The sequence below is a fragment of the Pleurodeles waltl genome, chromosome 9 (genome assembly GCF_031143425.1).
Source record: "Pleurodeles waltl isolate 20211129_DDA chromosome 9, aPleWal1.hap1.20221129, whole genome shotgun sequence".
Classification (NCBI taxonomy): Eukaryota; Metazoa; Chordata; class Amphibia; order Caudata; family Salamandridae; genus Pleurodeles; species Pleurodeles waltl.
The window spans coordinates 417980079-418001525 of record NC_090448.1 but is presented as its reverse complement, the minus strand read 5'-3'; positions in this window follow the sequence as shown (position 1 = coordinate 418001525).

Genomic DNA, 21447 nt, shown 5'->3' with positions numbered 1-21447 from the left:
TCAGATAGCCATAACCAAACCAAGAGTGGCCAACAGAACACTGCCCTCTGATTTGCATATGTCCTACCATCCAATGCTACTCCTGCGCCAAGTGCAAAGGGAAGGGTGGAGATAAATACAAAAGGTTACTGTCAATGAAGACAGCAGAAAACGTTTTGTGGGGCAGAGGGCAGAGAAAGCTAAAAAAAACAAAAGAAACAAGGAAGACCCAGGTAAGAAGGGTCAATGTATGGAGTTCTTGTGTATGCCAACAACAGAAATCAGATTAGAAGATAAATTCTTTAGAAGGGACTGTCCATTAAAAAAAACTGGGAACTCAATAACATGAACAATCAGAACTTGGAAATGGTGGAAAGTTGGGGTGCAACAGGTCGTGCAAAAACTAACCAATATTCAGAAAAAACACATAGAAATCTCTGTTACGTAGACCACTTTCAAGCAAAGGCAAGAAAAGCTGGATAGGAGTAGAACATCTTCCTCAATCTCTAACAGTAGTAACAACAGCTAGAATCAAGGATGAAGATCAGTCCTCCCTTGTTATGACTTTAAGGAAAATTTGACTCCTTACTGTTATCCATATGGAAACATGAAAAAGAAGATGCAACTGTCTGCTAAATTGGGAGATTTGTCTTAAGTTATTTACAAGCATATTTCATTTGAAGATTCTATGCTCAAATGAGAGGTTGCAATCCTTTTCCAGCTCTTAAGTGGATTTACAAAGACGCATTTGAGTGTGTTGGAGGGCCAGCCTGATGTATTTTCTGCTCTAGCAGCAGCTGTGGTTTGTGAGGAAACAAGGCCGATTTTCTAGTCAGGCTGGAAGATTTTTTTTCTCCTTTCTCCAAGAGCCTATGTGCAGGGAAAGGGAGAGAAAAGAGGAGAGCAAGAAAGAGGTGCAACAAAAAAAGTCAGTGAGAAGCAACAAATCATTTCCATAAAAGGAGCACCAATTTTGATTGACTCATGTGTGTGTTGTGCATGTGGCTCATTGGGTTAAACAAAAACTCTTATCAAATCAAAATAACTATAATAAGTTTGCCAAGAGAGGGTCTCTAGTCATGTGCATTTTTTGTTTACATTGTTTGTCCTCGTTGCACCCCTTTTCCGCAAAACCCAGCCGTGGCAACCATCAAAGATGGATACATTGTCAGGCTGCTGAGTGATTAGCTCTGGGGCTAACATGCAGATCAGCCTGAAAAAGGAGCAGGAGGTGGGTAACCGCAAGGCAGTCAGAAGGGGCTCTCCTAGGGAGGCTCCAGTTCAACAGGCTAATGCAACTTATCATTTCACCAAATTCTCTTTCTCATTTGAGTTTTAACTATGCACAACTTGTGCTATCTGAGCAATACAATTTATCAAGTGTTGGGGCACAAGCCGTAGCCACCATACAATCGAATATAAAAGATTAAAAAACAAATATTCATCACATTAGGTTAGTGTAAAAGAACAGCTTTACCTTGTTCTTCCTAGTACTAGATGGGCGTGTGATATTCGTAGAAGACAAACACAGGACCAATAGCGATGAGTGAGAGGGTGGGCGAGACAGGTTCTCTCAATTTGAAGTCAGAGAAAGAAGAAAAGGAAACAGGAGTCCTTGGGGAAACATTGTCTAACATTTGATCTCTGTCTCTGAACAAGCAGCATATGTGATTAGATAAAAGCAAGAATCACAGTACTGTTTACAGAAAAGCTCACAGGGCATGTGAAAAGAGGAACGCTCATGTGAACTGGTCTTCGACAAACAAAACAAAGTTCTTACAGCAGTTGCTAGAATGGGACAAGTGTAAGGCTACAGGTAATAGGGCAGTGCTCCATCGGAGGGAATAACCCATGAAAAGGAGGGACAATTAGGAAAGATTAACCACTTAAAATTGAGGCATTTTAAAGGACACGCGAAGAAACAAATGAAAAGCAATGGGTGGGCTGTAAGTCCACAAAGTATATACAACATGTCTCAAAGAGAAAGTGCAGCCAAAGTGAGACCTTAAAATGATAACACCTAAAAACACAATATTCCTACTTCCTGTTATTCTGTCCCACGATATTCTTGACATCTTGATATTTTTGATGCAATATTTATGTCTCACAATATTTTGCATACTATGGGGGTTATTCCAACTTTGGAGGAAGTGGTAATCCGTCCCAAAAGTGATGGTAAAGTGACGGATATACCACCAGCCGTATTACGAGTCCATTATATCCTATGGAACTCGTAATACGGCTGGTGGTAAATCCGTCACATTTGGGACGGATTACCACCTCCTCCAAAGTTGGAATAACCCCCTATATGTTATCAGAACACAAATCTTGAGGGTGGATGAGAGAAAAGGTGCTACGCAGTAACATTAGAACACAGGGTGTTACATTCAAGGAAAGATATTGGAGGTTTAACAATTAATAAATTCAAAAATCCTAGGGACAATAATATGGTAAAAATATTACTCAAGAGTAAATAAAGAGCTGGTTTCCAAGCCCCTAGGTACTTATGCCCACTCATCGTCTTGGTGAGGGTATGCTCCTTCCCCCATGCCAACTTTTTTTTTCCTTCTGGCCATTATACCAGATACACTCTGACATCTTCCATATAGTTTCATGCTTCCTTGCTGTATGTTTCCATTTAAATTCACTACAGCTAAAGCTTCTTCAAACAGTATGGGCCATATTTATTGCCAAGTCACGCAGTGCAGTGTTGCAAGTCACCTCACTAGTCTGCACTCCATGACTGGGATAGGGCAGGAATGTGCTATATTTAAAAGAATACAGCACATTCCTGTCCTTTGCCCTGCGCTGGTGCACAATGGGCTGTCTAGCGCCAACGCAGGCATCCTTGCACCATGGTGCAAGGTTGACTGCGTTGCATGCAGGATTGTCTTTCTGCAGGAAGGGGCACCTTCCTGAACAAAAACAATCCCCTGAGGCATTTTCCTCTTTCTATGTGTGCAGCAAAATGCAGCACTCATAGAAAGAGGGAAAATGAGGAGAAATAATGATATTTCTCCTAGTTACGCCTCACCTGGGGAGGTGTATCATGTTTGTGCATTCCCAGGTTTACCTATTCTTGTAAATCTGGGAATGCGTCACAATTCATGAACGTTACACGGGAACACCTATGCAACATCCATGGAAACGCCTCCTTGGCACAAAGTAATGCACAGCAGAGATTTACACTGTTACATTACTCAAGCTTTATGAAGCCACGCAGGGCCATGCAAAGGTGGCCTTGCGTGACTTCATAAATCTCATTTTTCATTTGCGTCGCTCTTACACAATGTTGCATGGTGCAAGAGAGATGCAAAAGGGCTCATAAATATGCCCCTATATTTATTGACCTCATCAGACAACCCTAATTCACCATTAAACTGTTCCAGATTCTCATTTGGGTATGCTACTTGACTATGGTGTGGGAAATTAAGATGTGCCAAAATACTGCACCTTAATGTCATAAATCAAAACATTATGAAGGTAAGTATATGTAGGTTAATACTGGTGTACTGTACTTAACTCAACTTATTTAAGTATTTTCACACTATATACACCAGGTATATTTTCCAACGTATACACATACTCTTTGAACCTATACTGCCATTTGCCAATCCTTGAGGTGTCACAACTAATACCCCTCAGTGTGAACAAGTTTATTAGAGGCTTGTGGTCTGTTTACAACATAAACGTCGATTTCTGCAGGTAATTTCTGAAACAGCAGATACTCTGTCAGCAGACAAAGGCTCACATGCCATAACAGAGTTACAAAGATATTAAGAGTTTGATGGTTGGGGGTCCACAAAAAAAAGTGCTGGATCCCCCACCTACCAAACCTTTGGTTCTTCCATCCCATATATAGGTGTAGGAACCATGGAGTATGCCTCAAGGATAACTTGGTTTAGTGATGGTTACTGTGTCCTATTTAGGACAGGCGATCATCACTAGCATTCATTGCCCAGGGTGGCCATGTGTGTCATGCTTGTCCTGGGCAGGGAAATCAGTGGCCTTGAGCCGTACAGAGAATGTTTTCTGCTCATTAGTTCAGCTGATACTTTCTTTAAAGCTAACAAACTCTAGCTTTGGGAATTTCTTTGTGTTAAACACACAAATGTCAAGCTGGGTCAAAAAGGACATGTTGCCTGCTCTGCATTTCACTGAGCCTACAGTGGAGTTGCCAGTATGGCATCTCCAGTTTAGGTTTAGAGATCCCTGCCTGGTAGCTGGGGATCTCTGAATAGGGCAGGCAGATCTCTGACAGGGGAGAGGTGCCATAACCTCTGCTGGCCTGGAAGGCCACCGGGCCACCGGGCCACCAGGCCTACTATAAATGAGGGCCCATGTAGGTTCTTCATCTCTTTTTGCTCCTGAGGCATAGGACACTACTACTTCCTGTCAATACATTTTCTGAATAAGACAGCACTAGACCACATGCACTCACATGCAGCGTTACAATGGAAGAATAATGTGTCAAACATCTTATTTCCACTACTTACAAAATTTTTTCTGTTTGAAAGCTTGGCACACTTGCCCAAATTAACGTTTCAATCTTCTTCCTCAATTTGCTAAGGTCCTTGTCTTCTAAAAAACAAATTGGTGAGAAACGTCACCAACCCATAAATTATCTTAATTGGCCTTTGATTACAACACTCATGCATTCCTCACTGTCCTCACCAGAATTTCTTTTTGTGCTGCACTGACCTTGGAGAAGTGATGCCCAAATAATCAACACAGTTAAATCCAATCATACAGTCGTCACTTCTTAAGTAGTTCCTTTCTTCTTTAAAAATTTCAATAATTTTTCCAGACTCTTTATAATGTACTTCAGGACTCTCCATACATACCAGAATGTCATCTTGCAATGGGGAACTTCATCAACATGCAGTTAGGTAACTTCATTAAAGAAGGCATGCATATGTCTTTGAAAAATGGCTGAAGTTGACGCTAGACCAAATTGGATTCTCTTAAATTGATATGTCCCCTCTTCTGTCATATAGTATGCCAAGTGCCAGGAGTCTTCATAGGTTTCAGGTTGGTGAAACGTGGATGGCATATCGATGGGGAGAAGACTGCCACACCTTTCAGCAACCCCAAACACGTTGTATGTTTGCAAACTGGGTTTCAATTAAGTTGCTGTCTAAACAAAGTGAACACAGTTAATCTTGAAACTCAACACTTCCCAACGAGAAAACCAAGAAAAGGTTTGAGAGATAGGGAACACTGTACTCATTGAATTTGTACTCTAAGCTAGGCTGTGTATCAATGCTCAACGTGCGTGCAATGGTAAATTGGGGGCGCCCAGCATTATAACCTTCAGGATCAGAGAGACCTTCATACACTCCAACAACTTCATGCATGTGGTTGCATCTTAGAGGCAAGAAATGTGTTGTTAAAGTTTCACAAAGCTGTTTCCAGAGCTATAGACAACAATGTACTTAGCAGGGCTCACACAATGGTTGCCAAATTAGAAATAGCTTCTTGAACAAAACGTCCATTTCACACACCTTGGCAATGTGACTCAATGTGATGAGACTTACGTAACAGACACTACAGATTCTCATGCGTTACTCAATTTAAATTGCCTACTTCCAAAATGGATCTTCATGCACCATGTCAATGCAACGCATCATGGTAAGACTTAAGTTGCTGGCACGGTGCACCTTTTACAATTGCCTGACTTAAAGGTGGCTTTGTCATGCATGTCACGTTTGTAGTGTACATCATGTGAATCCGAGCTCACAAAGTCTTAGCAAGTCTTCATAGATAGTTTTCTGCTGCCTGGCCAGCACTCTGTGGCCAGGCAGGCTGTTAAAGGATAAAACAGGAGGCGGACGACTTTGTGTTTAAAAAAATAAGCGTTTGCAATGCAACACGTCTCGCGTTTGCTTGCGATAGAACGATTAGCGTTGTAAACTCCTAACCGGTCTTTTCTTGCCATATAAACTAATAATGAAAAGTAAAACAGTTTCACATATGCTAGCCGACGGTCGCCATGAACATGAAGGAGACACCGAAAAGGAAACAGAAGTTCGCTGGCATTGAAACTTATTGGCAAAAGTGCAATTATCCATGTGACCGGCAAAAGTGCAATTATCCAAGTGACAGGGTCGATGTCATGCAAAGTGCTCGACTTCTGTGCAGCGAGATCGCGCTGCGCGGGAAATGAAAAGATAAAGTAATCCAAAAACCAGCTGAAAAAATGTAGCCTCGTATTTTTTCAGTAGTTAACCGGTGTGCTCAAGTAGGGCTAAGCACCGGAAAAGGCATGATATATGCATGCCTTTCACAAATGGAATCAATCGATTTTTAAAAGGCAAGCCCACGAACCAATGAAAGTGACAGTCGTGACATGGGTGTGGATAAAAGCCGACAGAGAGATTACAACATGGTCCAGAGCGCTTGCGCGCTCTCGACCCTAAAAGAAACAAATGAAGAAATGCATTAAAATGTTTAAAACCATTTAAATTGTCTTTGCTCAAGCACACAACTAGATTGTGCCTACTAACGTGAAGGTACTTAACGACGGGGAGCAGGTCTACACACATTTCTGTATATTCTGCCCACCCTCATCTTTTGCCAAATAGTGCATAGTTCTTACTTTGCAATCAGGAAATAAAATACATAGCAGAAAACGTATGATATGCTCGTTCTGGAAATGTAAAATAGCTCTTGAACATTTAAAATAGATACTTCCTCAGAACATATCAAAGTAGAAAGAGTAGGTATAAAGAAATTCCCCATTATAGCCACAGGGTGACCTAAATCTATAATCTTTATTCAAAACTTATCTAGATTGAAGGTATAGATCGGATATTTAGGTTTACAATCAAACCTCATTAGGTAATTATTTATCACAAAACTGGTATATTGTTTTCTTGAGTGCAGCGCTAAGGGCCAGATGTAGCAAAGAGATTGCGAGTCGCAAACGGCGAAAATCGCCGTTTGCGAGGTGCAAATGCCTCTTTGCTATGTAGAAATGCATTTTGCGAGTCGGATCCGACTCGCAAAATGCATTTCCTACTCGCAAATAGGAAGGGGTGTTCCCTTCCTATTTGCGACTCGCAATGCTATGCAATTCCATTTGCGACCGCGAAAGCGGTCGCAAATGGAATCGCAGTTACCATCCACTTGAAGTGGATGGTAACCCAGTCGCAAACGAGAAGGGGTCCCCATGGGACCCCTTCCCCTTTGTGACTGGACATAAAAATATTTTTTCAGAGCAGGCAGTGGTCCAAGGGACCACTACCTGCCCTGAAAAAATCCGAAACAAAAGGTTTTTTTTTTTTTTTTTAAGTGCAGCTCGTTTTCCTTTAAGGAAAACGGGCTACACTTTGAAAAAAAAAAACTGCTTTATTAAAAAGCAGTCACGGACATGGTGGTCTGCTGTCTCCAGCAGGCCACCATCCCCGTGAGTGCCCACACTCGCAATGGGGTCGCAAACTGCGACCCACCTCATTAATATTAATGAGGTGGGTCTTTGCGACCCCATCACGAGTTGCAGAAGGTGTCTGAGACACCTTTCTGCATACCAAATTGCGACTTGCAATTTGCGAGTCGCAGGGACTCGCAAATTGCAAGTCGCAATTTGGATTTTTCCTATATCTGGCCCTAAATCTAGGAATCGCCGTTCACGCAGTAAGCTTTGCACAATTGTTGCCTTTCAGTCCATTTCACCCTTCTCTCCTTTTATTATGTGTGACCAAATATGTCTTCACTTTGGTGTCTGTAATACAGGTGGCATGCAGATTCTCTGTTTCTGTTTCATAAATCTGCTAGAGCATATTGGATGAAGCAGTGAATACTTGGCATAAACTGATGTTGTACAAATTACAAATATAAGGATACTTAAATACTTTAATGCTGCTGACCTGTTCAGAATTATCACTTGAGCACAGTACTCGATATATAGACATCAACGTCAGCATCTGACTTACAGTTTCTTTGACGAAAAAGTTTATACCAATATCTTTGTGTTGTTCAATTAATCAATTAGGGATTTGTAAAGCACGGCTACTCACCCGTGAGGGTCTCAAGGTGCCAGGGGAATTGGGGGGGCTTCTGAGGATCAGTCGAAGAGCCAGTTCTTGAGGTCCTTCCTGAACTGTGACAGGGTGGGGGATTGCCTGAGGAGGATGAGGAGGGTGTTTCAGGTCTTGGCTGCGATGTGGTAGAAGGATCTTCCTCCGGCTGTGGTTTTCCGGATACGGGGGACATTGGCGAGGGCCTGGTCGGTGGAGCAGAGTTGTCTGGCGGGAGTGTAGAGGGAGAGTCTGTGGTTGAGGTAGGCTGGTCCGGCGTCGTGTAGGGCTTTGTAGGTGTGGATCAGGAGCTTGAAGGTTATTCCCTTGTTGATAGGCACCCAGTGTAGGTCTCTTAGAAGGGCAGAGGTGGGGCTGTGTCATGGGGGGTTCTTGATGAGACGGGCGGAGGCGTTCTGGATGCGTTGTTGACTTTTCTGGGTCTTGGCGGTGGTTCCGGCGTAGAGTGCAATGCCGTAGTCGAGGCGGCTGTTGACAAGGGCCAGGGTGACTGTCCTTCTGGCTTCGGTGGGGAATGTAGATTTTTCGAAGCATGTGCAGGGTGTGAAAGCAACCTGATGAGACTGTGCTCACCTGTCAGTCCATTGAGAGCGATGAGTCTAAGATGACGCCGAGGTTGCAGGCGTGGTCAGTGGGGTTGGGGGAGTTTCCAAAGGTGGTGGGCCACCAGGACTCCTTCCAGGCGGAGGGTGTGGAGCCGAGGATGAGGACTTCTGTTTTGTTTGAGTTCAGTTTGAGGCATTTATCTTTCATCCAGGCAGCGACTGCTTTCATTCCTTCGTGGAGATTCTTCTTGGTGGTGATCGGATTGTTGGTGAGGGAGACTATCAGTTGGGTGTCGTCGGCGTAGGAGACGAAGTTAAGTGCGGGGCTTCTGACGATGGCGGGCAGTGGGGTCATGTAGAGGTTGAAGAGGGTGGGACTCAGCGAGGATCCTTGGGGGACGCCACAGCTGATCTTGGTGGCTTCCAAGAGAAAGGGGGGGAGTTGGGCCTTCTGTGTTCTGCCGGTGAGGAACGAGGAGAGCCATTGCAGTGCTGAGTCTTGGATGCGGGCGTTGTAGAGACGGGTGCGCATCATGTCGTGTGAGACTGTGTCTAAGGTGGCAGAAAGGTCCAGGAGGCTGAGGGCGACGGTCTCGCCTCAGTCGAGTAGGGTGCGGATGTCGTCTGTGGCAGGGAGGAGGGCGGTCTCGGTGCTATGGTTGCTTCAGAATCCTGACTGAGAGGGGTCCAGGATGTTGTTGGCTTCCAGGAAGGCAGTGAGTTGTTTCTTGACTGCCTTCTCAATGACTTTGGCTGGAAATGGGAGCAGGGAGATGGGCCGGTAGTTCTTGAGGTCTGTTGGGTCGGCAGTGGGTTTCTTCAGTAGAGGTTTGATCTTGGCGTGTTTCAAACTCTCTGGGAAGGTGGCAGTTTCGAAGGAGCGGTTGATGGTATGCTGGAGTTTGGGTGCGATGATGTCGCTGGCTTTGTTGAAGATGTGGTGACGGCAGCGATCGGTGGGTGCTCCTGAGTGGATGGTTGCCATGATGCTGCAGGACTCATTGTCGGTGATGTTGTTCCAGCGGAGGAGGGTGAGGGGTGTGGTGACGCTTCGGTCGACGGGCTGGTGCGCAGGATGTGGTGGTGAGAGTCATGGGGGGGCATGGATGGTGAAGCTGTCGTAAATGTCTGCGATCTTGCGATGGAAGTAGTTGGCAAGGTTTTTGCAGAGTTCTTGCGACAGGGGGATGTCGGTGGCACTGGAGTTGGGGTTGGTGAACTCTTTGATGACAGTGAAAAGGTTTGTGCTGTTGTGGGTATTTTTAATGATGCGTTGTTGCAGGGTGAATTTTCTGGTGGTCCCAATGAGCTAGTGGTGATGTTTGATGGCGTTTTTGAAGGTTTCATGATTTGCGGGGGGTCTTGACGGTGCACCATTTCCTCTCTAGATGTCTGCAGACCTGCTTTGATTCTTTGAGCACGGGTGTGAACCAGTTTGCTTTCTTGGCTGTGCTTCTGTAGTGGGTGTCTTGAGGGCAGTGAGGGTGTTGGCGTAGTCAGTGATCCATTCGTGGACGTTGTGTGTGGCAGTGTTGACATAGTTGTCGGCTTGGGGGGGTGTTGCGTTGAGGCTGGCGGTGAGCTGGGCTTCAGTGACCTTGTTCCAATTTCTGCGGGGAAGTTGGGGAGCGTGGTGGCGACCGATGGGTTTGTTGAAGGTGAAGTGAATGCAGCTGTGGTCCGTCCATTGGAGTTCGGTGGTGTGGCTGACGGAGACGTGGTTGCTGGCGGAGAAAATGGGGTCCAGTGTGTGACCCGCTGAGCGAGTGGGAGTGGTGACGAGTTGCTTGAGTCCGAGGCTGGCGAGATTTTCAATCAGGGTTGTGGAGTTGTTGTCGTTTGGGTTTTCCAGGTGGAAGTTGAGGTCCTCCAGTAGGATGTATTCCTTTGATATAAGAGCGTGGGTGGTGGCTAGGTCAGCAATGGTGTCGCAGAATGGGGAGCGGGGCCCAGTGGCTGGTAGATGAGGGTGCCCCGCAGAGTGGTGTTAGGGTTGGTTCCAAACTGGAAGTGGAGGATTTCCATGTTCGTTGTGGAGTCTTCGGTGCTGGTGGATAGGCGTAGGGACTCTTTGTGGACCATGCCGATGCCTCCCCTGGAGCAGGTAATGCGATCTTTGCGGATGATCTTGTAGCCGTCTGGGATGCCGACGGTGATGTCTGGAGCCGAGGAGGGGCTAAGCCATGTTTCTGTGAGGAAGGCGACGTCCGGGAATGTGGTGTCGATGAGGTTCCAGAGTTTGATAGCGTGCCTGTGGATGGAGCGAGTGTTGATCAGGATACATCTGAGGCTGTGTTTTGCTTTGTGGGACCTCAGGGATGGGCTTGAGTGATGGAGGCTGGTGAATTTGCAGTGGTGACAGGTGAAGGGTCCCTTGGTGTTACTTGGAGATGCCTGCTTACAGTTGTTGTCATGTCCTGGGTTGAGTGCGATTAGTGCTGCTGGCATGTAGCGGTGGTTGGTGAGAGGTCCAGAGGTCCTGGCGGTGGTCGCGGTTGGGTCACTGACGGGTGCAAACGGGCTTGCCTTAAGTGTGCCTTTGGCACGCCAGTAGCACACCCGCTGAGCGGCCACGCAGCAGCCGCCATTAAGTAGGGAGGGGGGAGGAGAAGACATCTGGGAGGTGGGAGTGGGAACGGCGTGAAAAAGGGGGGCGGGCCACGGGACCGCAGAGGCAGCATCGGCGGGGAGACTGCGAGAGATGAGGGGGGTGGGCCGCAGGGGCAGCAGCGACGGGGAGAATGCGAGAAGAGGGAAGCGTAGAAAGTGAAAATGCACAGAGACAGCACACTGAAAGAAAGAGGAGGAGAAAAGAGAAAGAGGCAAAGAAAGAGGAAAGCGCCTAAACGAAAGGCACAAAAACAGCACACTAAAGAAAAAGGAGGAGAAAAGAAAAAAGAGGCAGAGGGCAGCCCAGCAGAATAGCAGAGCTCTCCCACTAGGCACCAGGGATGAGGCGCAGGCAGAAGCCTGCAGGTGGAGGAGAGCCTCGAACTTCTGACAGAGGTTAGAGTTTGAGCCAGGACGGGCTTTCACTTACTGGTGGAGCTATCCATGTTAGTGCTGGGTCTGTAAACACCATTTAGGAAAGCACACTAGGCCTACATCATGTTTTTGCTAACTTTCACGTGTCCATTTTGCTGCATAATTCCAGTAGCCTTGCATATGACCTAGCGTTCCATAACAGCAGTATGTCTAGTGGAGAGTTCGGCATCAGTGTTTCCAGTGTTCGTTAGATGAGGTATGTTGGGGACGAGGGACCGTGGGAGAGGACTCATAGTACCTCAGCACCACCGCAGGGTTGAAAGGTGTGTGGAAGTCATTAATTGGAGTAGTGACCTTGAAGGGAATTATGCAAATGAGGAGGTGTAGGGTAGTTGATAGAGGGAGCAGGGTAACAGACTGTAGGAGGTACAGTGACTGAGTGCCCTTGGTGTGGGGAGAAAAAGCCACTCCAGGTATGCATAAAGTGGTACCGCTCAATCGAGGCAATGCTCTCAGGATACCTGGGGCAAGGTCCTCAGGTACAGACAACACACAGGGATACCAACCTCTCTGAGCAGGGTGTGGAGTTGCCAATGGTGCTGCAAGTGCAGAGGCACTGGGGCCCAGGGGTGTGAGGAGCCACTGAGCTCTAATAATAGCTGCCTTTTACTACCCAACCAAGGCCTATGGGGCCCTTGTTGTTCCCCATATTAGGACCCATGGTGATCTTGCTATGCCTTCTACTTTGGGAGGGGTTCTCCAGACTCATTGGATGCAGAGGGATTATGGCCCATCAGAGTAGAGCTGACAGAGTCCATGAAGGTTGACATTGTGGTAACCCCTCATCGTGGCAATGGGGCACACACAGGCACAGTCACTCGTGGCACAGTGTGCGTGTTACTGTACATGAGGCACAATCCCCTGGTAGCAGGGGGCACATGACACCGATCAATATGGGTGCCGCTCTCAGGTGCACGAGGCATCGTTCTCAGTATTCAGGTCACACAAAGGGCCACCGATCAGGTAGGGCACTCTTATATGGGATCATGTCGCAGAATCCTTGGGGTGCACAACAAAGCACCAATTATTCATCTCAGTTTGCACAGAAGGGCACCAGCCACTCATGCAACAGTTTGAAGTGTACACTGGGCAAAATCCTCAGGCTACACAGGGGCACTAGTGACACGGACACAGGGTATATTTACACGGTTCTCAGAATGCAAGGAGTTTTGCAGAGGCACCATCGGATAGGGCACAATCCTCAGTGTGCCTTGGACAACGTATTAATCATTGTGCACAAGGAACTAGGGCCCAGTCACTCACATTTTGTTATTGTAGCGTGTCGATGTAGAATACAGGGATGGCCAGGGTTGGACCGGTACAGAAAATAGTTTTGAGAACCAAAATAAAATTAACCCCATTAGTGAAACAGATAGCCAAAAAATGTGGCCGACATTCTCAAACTGGGGCACTTTTGAACTTCTAAAGACGCACTGCAAAAGTATTTTGCAAAGTATAGAAGAGTGCATGGATTTAAGCTTGCACCAGGCAATGTTTGGGGTAATACCATGCAAAGGCAGCTGTCAAAATCGCCCCATCAAACCATAACAAACGCCAACAAACAGCCACAAAACTGGACCATACACTGAGCTGCAGAACCAGCCCTTCTGTCACAATCAGGTTGCCCTACAGGCCAGTCCGACCCTATAGATGGCTGTCCAGCTCTCAGAATTCAGGTGGCCAGACTGTGAAGTGCTTCACGCACCCACCTCCCTCCCTTATATTTAACTGACTGGTGGTGGGGCCCAGAGAATGCACGTGTACAGCCTGTGGTATTTGTTTCTGTAAAATCAGGAATCAGTGATTGTGTTACTGCACCAAATAATCATAATATCAATGTGATTTTGAGGTTTATATGTGTACTAGGAGTCCGAAGTAGTATTTACACATGTTGTTTTCTGCTTCTGTCGCTGAGAGATTAGTATCCACATTTTCTGGGGGCTAAGTGGAGTGATATTCCAATGCAGTGAAATAAACCAGATATGCCACATCACTGCACTATACTGTCACATTTTGTATTGCGGCAATTCCACTTTTTTCTAAATAGAAAATGGTGTTAAATACCCAGAAAAACTCTTACTGCATATTTTTTTTTTACATCTCGGCCTACACTAAATAGGCGCCATGGTGTGTTTTCTGAGCCATTTGAAAGGTGACAGCTGTTTGTTTGTGGTGATGGAAGCTATTCCAACTTCTTTGCAGGGCTTCGGAAATAGTGAGAAATTCTAGAAAACCATTCAGGAAATTAAAAGCGTATATCAAATAATAAAAAATCTAAATACCCGCTTGGTAGATTTTTAAATGCCAGCCACACAGCTAAATTAGCATTCAAATTGTATGAATAGAAATGACAGGAATAAAGGGAAATGTAATCAGGGCAAAGGGTGCTTCAAATCCATCATCTCCATTCAATCCGTGTGTAGGATGCACTCGCGGATACAGTCTATTCTGTGTTGGAAGTTTTGGGTTAATCTCATTAAGGGGATATTGATCATGGAACTGTTATATTGATGTCCTGACTACAGTGCTATCCATGGCATTTACTAATTGATTGATAAAATGGAATGGGCGGTAAGGGTCTGAGCTGCTGAAGTCTCTCGTTGCTTTCTGTGCATGGAGTGTGTGTGGAATTTTGTCAGTACTTGTTGGTGTTTGAAGTAGAAGAGGACACCCCTTTCTCTTTCTGCTGCACACATGGGTCAGAGCATTCTTTAGAGAAAACGCGATGTTGTTCCATTCCTGAATGCAATAAAATAACAGATAATAACTCATTGTGCACTGAGGTCACTGTTCAGAATCATGGCTTCAAATCCCAGTAGTAAAACATTTGGCAAAAGTCTAGGGCAAGTGGTATTTTTGAATGATCTCTGTTTTTATTGGCATACACTAGGAAAAGAAGTGTGACGAGGAAAAAGTTACACTTGATGCGGGTAACATGAGGTCATAATGTGGGAAAGAGGTCCTCCAGAGTTAGAGAACTGATGGATATTTATGGATCATTGAATAGGACAAAACAAAAACAGGGTAGAGGCAGCTGCTGCTCGGCTAACCTAAGTGAATGTAAGCTTGCTTCCGTGGTAGCACTAAATCTATAGGACACAGTAGTGAGGTGGTGGGAAAGTAGTGGATCCTCATTTGGACTAAAGTCCAAGCCCACTACCCCGCCCAGTTCCACTGCTGTCCTAGTAGCAGGACAGGAGCCCCTGAGGCGGCACTACTGTTAAATAGGTGCAGGTGGGGTCATCAGTACTCTTTTTGGGGGGCCCAGACATATTTTCATCATCAGATTATGACCCAGAGTAAGAGAAAGATAGGCAGAAAAGGGAAAAAGACAGAGGAAAAGAAAGGTAGGAAAAGCGAGGAAACAGGGACCTGCAAGAGTGAGACAAAGGGACAGGGAGTGTAGTGTGGTGGAAGATAGAGGCATGAGGTGGAATCAAGACTAGGGTGCCTTCATGTTCAGAAACGCAGCAGTCGACGATGCTGCTAGTGGGCTACAAAGAAAATCTTTGGGCCTATGCACTTTTTTTTTGCACTAAGCAGTGTCCAGCGTGCTTGGTCATCCACATGGCTACCTCGACCACCAATCAAACAGTTTGGTGTATTCCTGAGAGTGTGAGGAGAAGAAACTAGACGGCGACCACTCCAGCATTTGTACCCGTGTGAAAAGGCACATAGCCCATTCCACCCCATCAGTACTAATGATGCCAGCAGTGGGTGCCTCAGGGCCCACAAAGCCCTTCGCTCACTGGAGGATTAGTGAAACCTTTGCTGCGCGAAGGCCGAAGCTGCTTGCAGGGTAGGGATTTCCAGTGCAAGCATGCTGCTCTAGAACCTGGTCCATGGGTCTGCGTACTTTAGATACAAAGATCTGCACATGCAAGAGTCACCCCTCCCCCCGTCGCTCCCCCGTTTCAACAGCATCAAGAGTTTGACCATTGTAAGCGTGCTCTGTTAACACAACACAGCTACTTTTCTGATGGCTTTTCCCAGACCCATTATCTATTTAAATATTACACAATGCTTGTCATTTATCACTTCCTCTATTTGTAAACTTTTTTGAGGCTTACTTAAAATAGGGGACGCAAACCATTAAAAAAAAAAAAGTTTGAAGGGTTTGCTATAGGTGGAGAGAAGAGTCAAAACAACAGAAGGTTCGTACGGTGATTCCTGGCCTATTTGTTATAGGAACTATGGGGCATATTTATACTCTGTTTGCGCCGGAATTGCGTCATTTTTTTTTACGCAATTTTGACGCAAAACTAACTCCATATTTATACTTTGGCGTTAGACGCGTCTAGCACCAAAGTCCATGGAGTTAGCGTCATTTTTTAGCGTGGACACCTACTTTGCGTCAATTATATGCAAGGTAGGCGTTCCCGTCTAAAAAATCGACTCCGAGGCATGTGCGTCGGATTTATACTCCCAGGCAAAATTCACGCCCGGGAGTGGGCGGGTAAAAAAAAATTACGTACGCCCGCTTTTGCACCGTTTTTTAGCGCCTGCAAAAGGCAGGCGTTAAGGGACCTGTGGGCTCTGAAGGAGCCCAGAGGTGCCCTCCCATGCCCCCAGGGACACCCCCTGTCACCCTTGCCCACCCCAGGAGGACACCCAAGGCTGGAGGGACCCATCCCAGGGACATTAAGGTAAGTTCAGGTAAGTACTTTTTTTTTTTTTTTTGTGGCATAGGGGGGCCTGATTTGTGCCCCCCTACATGCCACTATGCCCAATGACCATGCCCAGGGGACAGGAGTCCCCTGGGCATGGCCATTGGGCAAGGGGGCATGACTCCTGTCTTTGCTAAGACAGGAGTCATTTCTATGGGGGTTGGGAGTGAGAAAAAATGGCGCAAATCGGGTTGAGGCGAACAAATTGCCTCAACCTGACTTGCCCCATTTCTTGACGCCCAAGCCCCATATCCCCCTACGCCGGCGCTGCCTGGTGTACGTCGTTTTTTTTAACGCACACCAGACGGCGCCGGCGGCTAACACCGGCTAACGTCATTCAATAAATACGGCGCCCGCATGGCGCTTCAGAATGGCGTTAGCCGGCGCTAATTTTTTTGACGCAAAACTGCGTTAGCGCAGTTTTGCGTCAAAAAGTATAAATATGGGCCTATATATTTTGAAATATTATCGAAAATGGATGTTAAAATTGACAAACGAATGCAACAATAAAAGCATTTGTGGTGGAGCTTGAATTACATTCTAGACTGGCCACCTAAGATCCAGTGGCAGCTGGTTTCTCCGTACCGCGGGAGGCGGGATACAATGATAATAGTAAAAAGAAACTCACTTAACTGCTGGCGTCTTCCTCTCCTCATATTGTCTTCTTTCCCTCTCCTTGGGGCAGGTCCAAAGCAGCCGCAAGCAGAACTGACAAATCCTGACGCTGCTTTTATGCTGATAATCAGCATGAAAGCAGCATCAGGATTGGTGGGAGCGGGCTCTGTCAGTGTTCACAAGAGCCCTGGAGACCTGTGCTTTCTCTAACCCAGGTGTCTTAAGACAGTTGGGTTAGAGATGTTTAAAGTGTGCATATCTGGCAGGCCATCTCCCTGCTGCCACTCGGCAGCAATTGCCCCGTTCCATCCTGACACTTGGTTCAGGACGGGGTACTGAAAAATAGAATGGTAATAAAGAAAGTTTATTACCATTTTATTTTTCAGTTCTGGGGCATTTTTGCAGAGGGGCGACACTCTTCTGCTTACGTGGAGGGGCCGCGCCTGCTAAGATCAAAATGCATGCAAAATGTCACTTATTTCTAAGAGATAAAGGGGTCATTTAAATTTGTGGGGGCACCCTGCCAGCCACAATGTCAGTAGAGGCTATGGCATCTGCTCTATGGCCTCTGCTCCCCTGGTGGAGGCCCATTTATGCTCCTACCTCACTGGTGAGATTGTGCTTCTGAATATCGAGGTATGAATATTGAGATCCAGGAATATCATGGACAAAATATTAAAGTCCATAATACAGAAAGGTAAGTGCACGCAGAGGAAGTATAGATTTACCATTCCTAAATCCACATCTATCTACTTTGGAAAAAAAAAATCTATCCATCTATCTATCTATCTATCTATCTATCTATCTATCTATCTATCTATCTATCTATCTATCTATCTCTCTCTTTCTCTCTCTATCTCTCTCTACATATATATAGAGATTACAGGGACGTTATAGTTAGGAAATGGAATTTAAAAAACCCAATACAAATTAATTTAAATGTACAAAACCATAGAAATTGACCTGTTATAGTTAAAGTTATATCAAGTAACTATAACTTGTGCCCTAGGGTAAATATAACTCATGCCCCTGCCATGCACACTTTTCTCATCACAAATTTTACTGCAAATATTACATTGATATAACGAATTATGTTATCAAAGAGGTCAGGAGTGCTGTAATTTTTGGGGTAATTAGCAGTGCATGGCAAGTGCGCGCTTGAATTTCTATGTTTTTCAAATTCTATCTCCTAACTAGAAGGTCCCTGTAACCTTTGTTTTTTTCAGTGAATTTCTATGGTTTTCAACGTAAAGTAATTTTCATTACTATACGTTCATCCAACCACCACCTACGGCCAACCCACATAACCACTCAACCCCACGCTGTGCACGGCATTTGGCTGTGTAGAGCAGGGGTTGGCCACAGGACCCTCCTCCCCAGGCCAATCTTGGCTCCGGGACCCAATCCCCCTGCCTAAATATTTAATTATTTTTTGGAGAGCAGGGCTGCCTGGTCCCCCTCCCCAGGCCGATCTTGGCCCTGGGGACCCCATTCCCTGGGGTCCGGCCTAAATATATTTTTTTGGTGGGGTGTGAGGGCCCCCTCCCCACGCCAACCTCGGGCCCCAGGTACCCCATCCCCCTGGGCCTGGCCCAACAATGAAATTTTTGGGGGGAGAGGAGGCGCATGGTCCCCCTCCGCAGGCCAATCTCGGCCCCGGGGACCCCATTCCCTGGGGTCCAGCCTAAATATTTATTTTTTTGGTGGGGGTGTGAGGGCCCCCTCCCCAAGCTGATCTCGGCCCCCAGGTACCCCATCCCCCAGGGCCTGGCCCAAGTATTTAATTTTTTTGGGGAGAGGAGCTGCATGGTCCCCCTCCCCAGGCCAATCTTGGCCCGGGGATCCCATCCCCCGGGGCTTGGCCTAAGTTTATTTTTTTTGTTCCGTCCCTGGGGCCCACCCAGGTGATCTGGGTGCCTTCACAATGTTGGGGGCCAAAGAAGGGGGAGTCTGAAGGCCCCGTGGTCCCAGCCGGCTCTCCACCTCCTGTGGGAGCCGGCAATGCTGTCACAGAGAGGGAGCTGCTGAAGCAGCTCACACTCTGTGAGAGCAATGCAGGTAGGGAAACAGAAGAAACCTCTACTCGCGGCAAGAGAGAGCTGTTTTACAGCTCTCCCTCACCACGAGTGGAGTGTTTGCTCTGACTTCGTGGGAGTTGACTAGGTGGGACCTCTAGCCAAGTCACAGCAAACAGCTATGTCCCAGGTCGGGCACTCCAGGACATAACAAGAGCTCGAACTGGGGGGTGACAATCCCCAGGGCCATCTGTGGCTCTTTAAGGAGGGACACATGGCCCCCCTCCAATGTAATAGCACTGGGGAGGTGGTGGTCCCTGGGACCAGGGGTCCTAAACAGGCCCACGTTGTTATTTAAATTGAGCACCGGGCAGGTGGCAGTCTCCGGGGCTGCGGGGGTGCCAGGCGCTCCCCCCCACATTTCACTAAACAATGTGCTCCAGGGAGGTGGTGGTCCATGGGGATGCTCACCCCGCATTCTCTTTAGTTGTAGCCCTGGGGAGGTGGCTGTTCCGGGGGCAGCAGGAGGGAGCTGGGTGACCCACCCTACATTCTTTTTTGATATAGCCCCAGGGAGGTGGCAGATTCCGGGGGTGCGGGGTATGGGGGGTGGACGCATGGACACCCGCATTACACTTACTTGAAACCCCGGGGAGATGGCACTCCCCAGGGCTGTGGGGGACCGGGCAGCCCCTCTGCAATCAATTAGAAATATTTGCCCCAGGGAGGTGTCTGCCCCCAGTGCTGTGAGGGGACCAGGCAGCCCGCCTGCATTGAATTACGAATAGATGCCCTGGGGAGGTTGCGGTGCCTGGGCTGCAGGGGACCAGACGGCTCACTGCACTCAATAAAAAACATGTGCCCCAGGTAGGTGGCGGTCCCCTGAGTACCAAGAGGGGGCTGTGCGGGTCCCCTACACTCATTTAGAAATATGTGCCAGGGAGGTGACGGTCCCTGGGGTTAGGGGGGACAAGTGCCCACCCACATTTAATTTGTTTAAAGCCCTGGGGAGGTAGTTGTCCCGAGGGCTGCGAGGGCCAGACAGCCCCCCAAATTAAAAAAATGTCAATGCCCCCCAGACTTGGCCCACTCAGGGGCTCCATTTAAACAAACGCGGGAGCCCGCGCTTGTTTTTATTTTTATTTTCACTGAGATTTGTGGATGTAAAACAATGTTTTTTGCTCTGGGGTCTTCCCTCTGGGATCCCAGCACCAGAGCTAAGGGTTCAGGGTGTCCCTACACCGTCCCCTTTTCTTTTTTTTCATCTTTTTTTCTGGGACTCGGCTGAAGCCACATTGCTGTCACAGAGAGGTAGTAATTGTTTCCTCTGTTTCCCTGCCTGAAAGCAGGGAAACAGAGGAAACCTCAGCTTGCAGCTTGCAGCTTGCAGCTCTCCCTCACTGCGTTTGGAATGTTTGCTCTGACTTGGTGGGAGCTGTCAAAGCTCCCTCCAAGTCACTGCAAACATCTATGTCCCAGGGGTGGGCACACTAGGACATAGCAGGAGTAGGCCCTGGGGGGTGGAGGTCCCCAGAGCCATCTGTGGCTCCTCGTGAGGGGCACGCGGCCCCCCTCTCATGTAAATTGCCCTGTGGACGTGGTGGTCCCCGTGGCCCGAACTGGCCCCCCTTTAATATTTAAATTGAGCATTGGGGAGGTGATGATCCCCGGGGCTGAGGTGGGGGCTGGTGACCCCCCTGCATTTCATTAAACAATGTGCCCCAGAGAGGTGGTGGTCCATGGGGCTGCAGTGGGGCCGGGCAGCCCTCCTGCGTTCTCTTTAGCTGTAGCTCCGGGGAGGTGGTGGTCCCCAGGGCTGCAGGGTGGGGCATTCTCTGTAGATGTAGCCCTGGCTGGAGGGTGGGTTCAGGCGACCTCCCTGCATTCTCTTTAGATGTAGCTCTGAAGAGGGGATGGTTCCTGGGGCTGTGGTGGGGGGGAAGCCCTCTGGCATTCAATAAAACTTTTGTTGCAGGGAGGGGCCATTCCCCTGGGCTGCGGTGGGGGGGGCGTTTGGCCCCTTGCACTCAATTAGAATCATGTGGCCTGGGGGGGGTGGCGGTCCTGGGGCTGCGGATTGTGGGCTGCAGGGCCCCCTGCATTGGATTTGATTGTGTGCCCCGGGGAGGTGGTGGTCCCCAGGGCCCCCGGCATTGGATTTGAATGTGTGCCTGGGGAGTTTGTGGCCCCCAGGGGACAGTGAGGGGACTGGGTGACCCCCCTGCATTGGATTTGAATGTGTGCCCTTGGGAGGTGGCGGTCCCTAAGGCTGCAGGGCGGTCGGGATACCCCCCCCCATTTAATTTGTTTAAAGCCCCGGGGAGATCGTGGTCCCCAGTTCTGCAGGGGGGGTAGGGGGCTCGGCCTCCCTCCCCTACATTCAAAATTTCAATGTCCCTGGAACCTGGCCCACCTGGGGGCTCCATTCAAACAAGCACGGAGCCCGTGCTTGGTTTTTTTTTTTTTTTTTTTTTAATTGTAAATGAGTCCCACATGCAGTTAGTCAAATCTGGCTTCTTTTTATCTCATTAACTCAATGCAT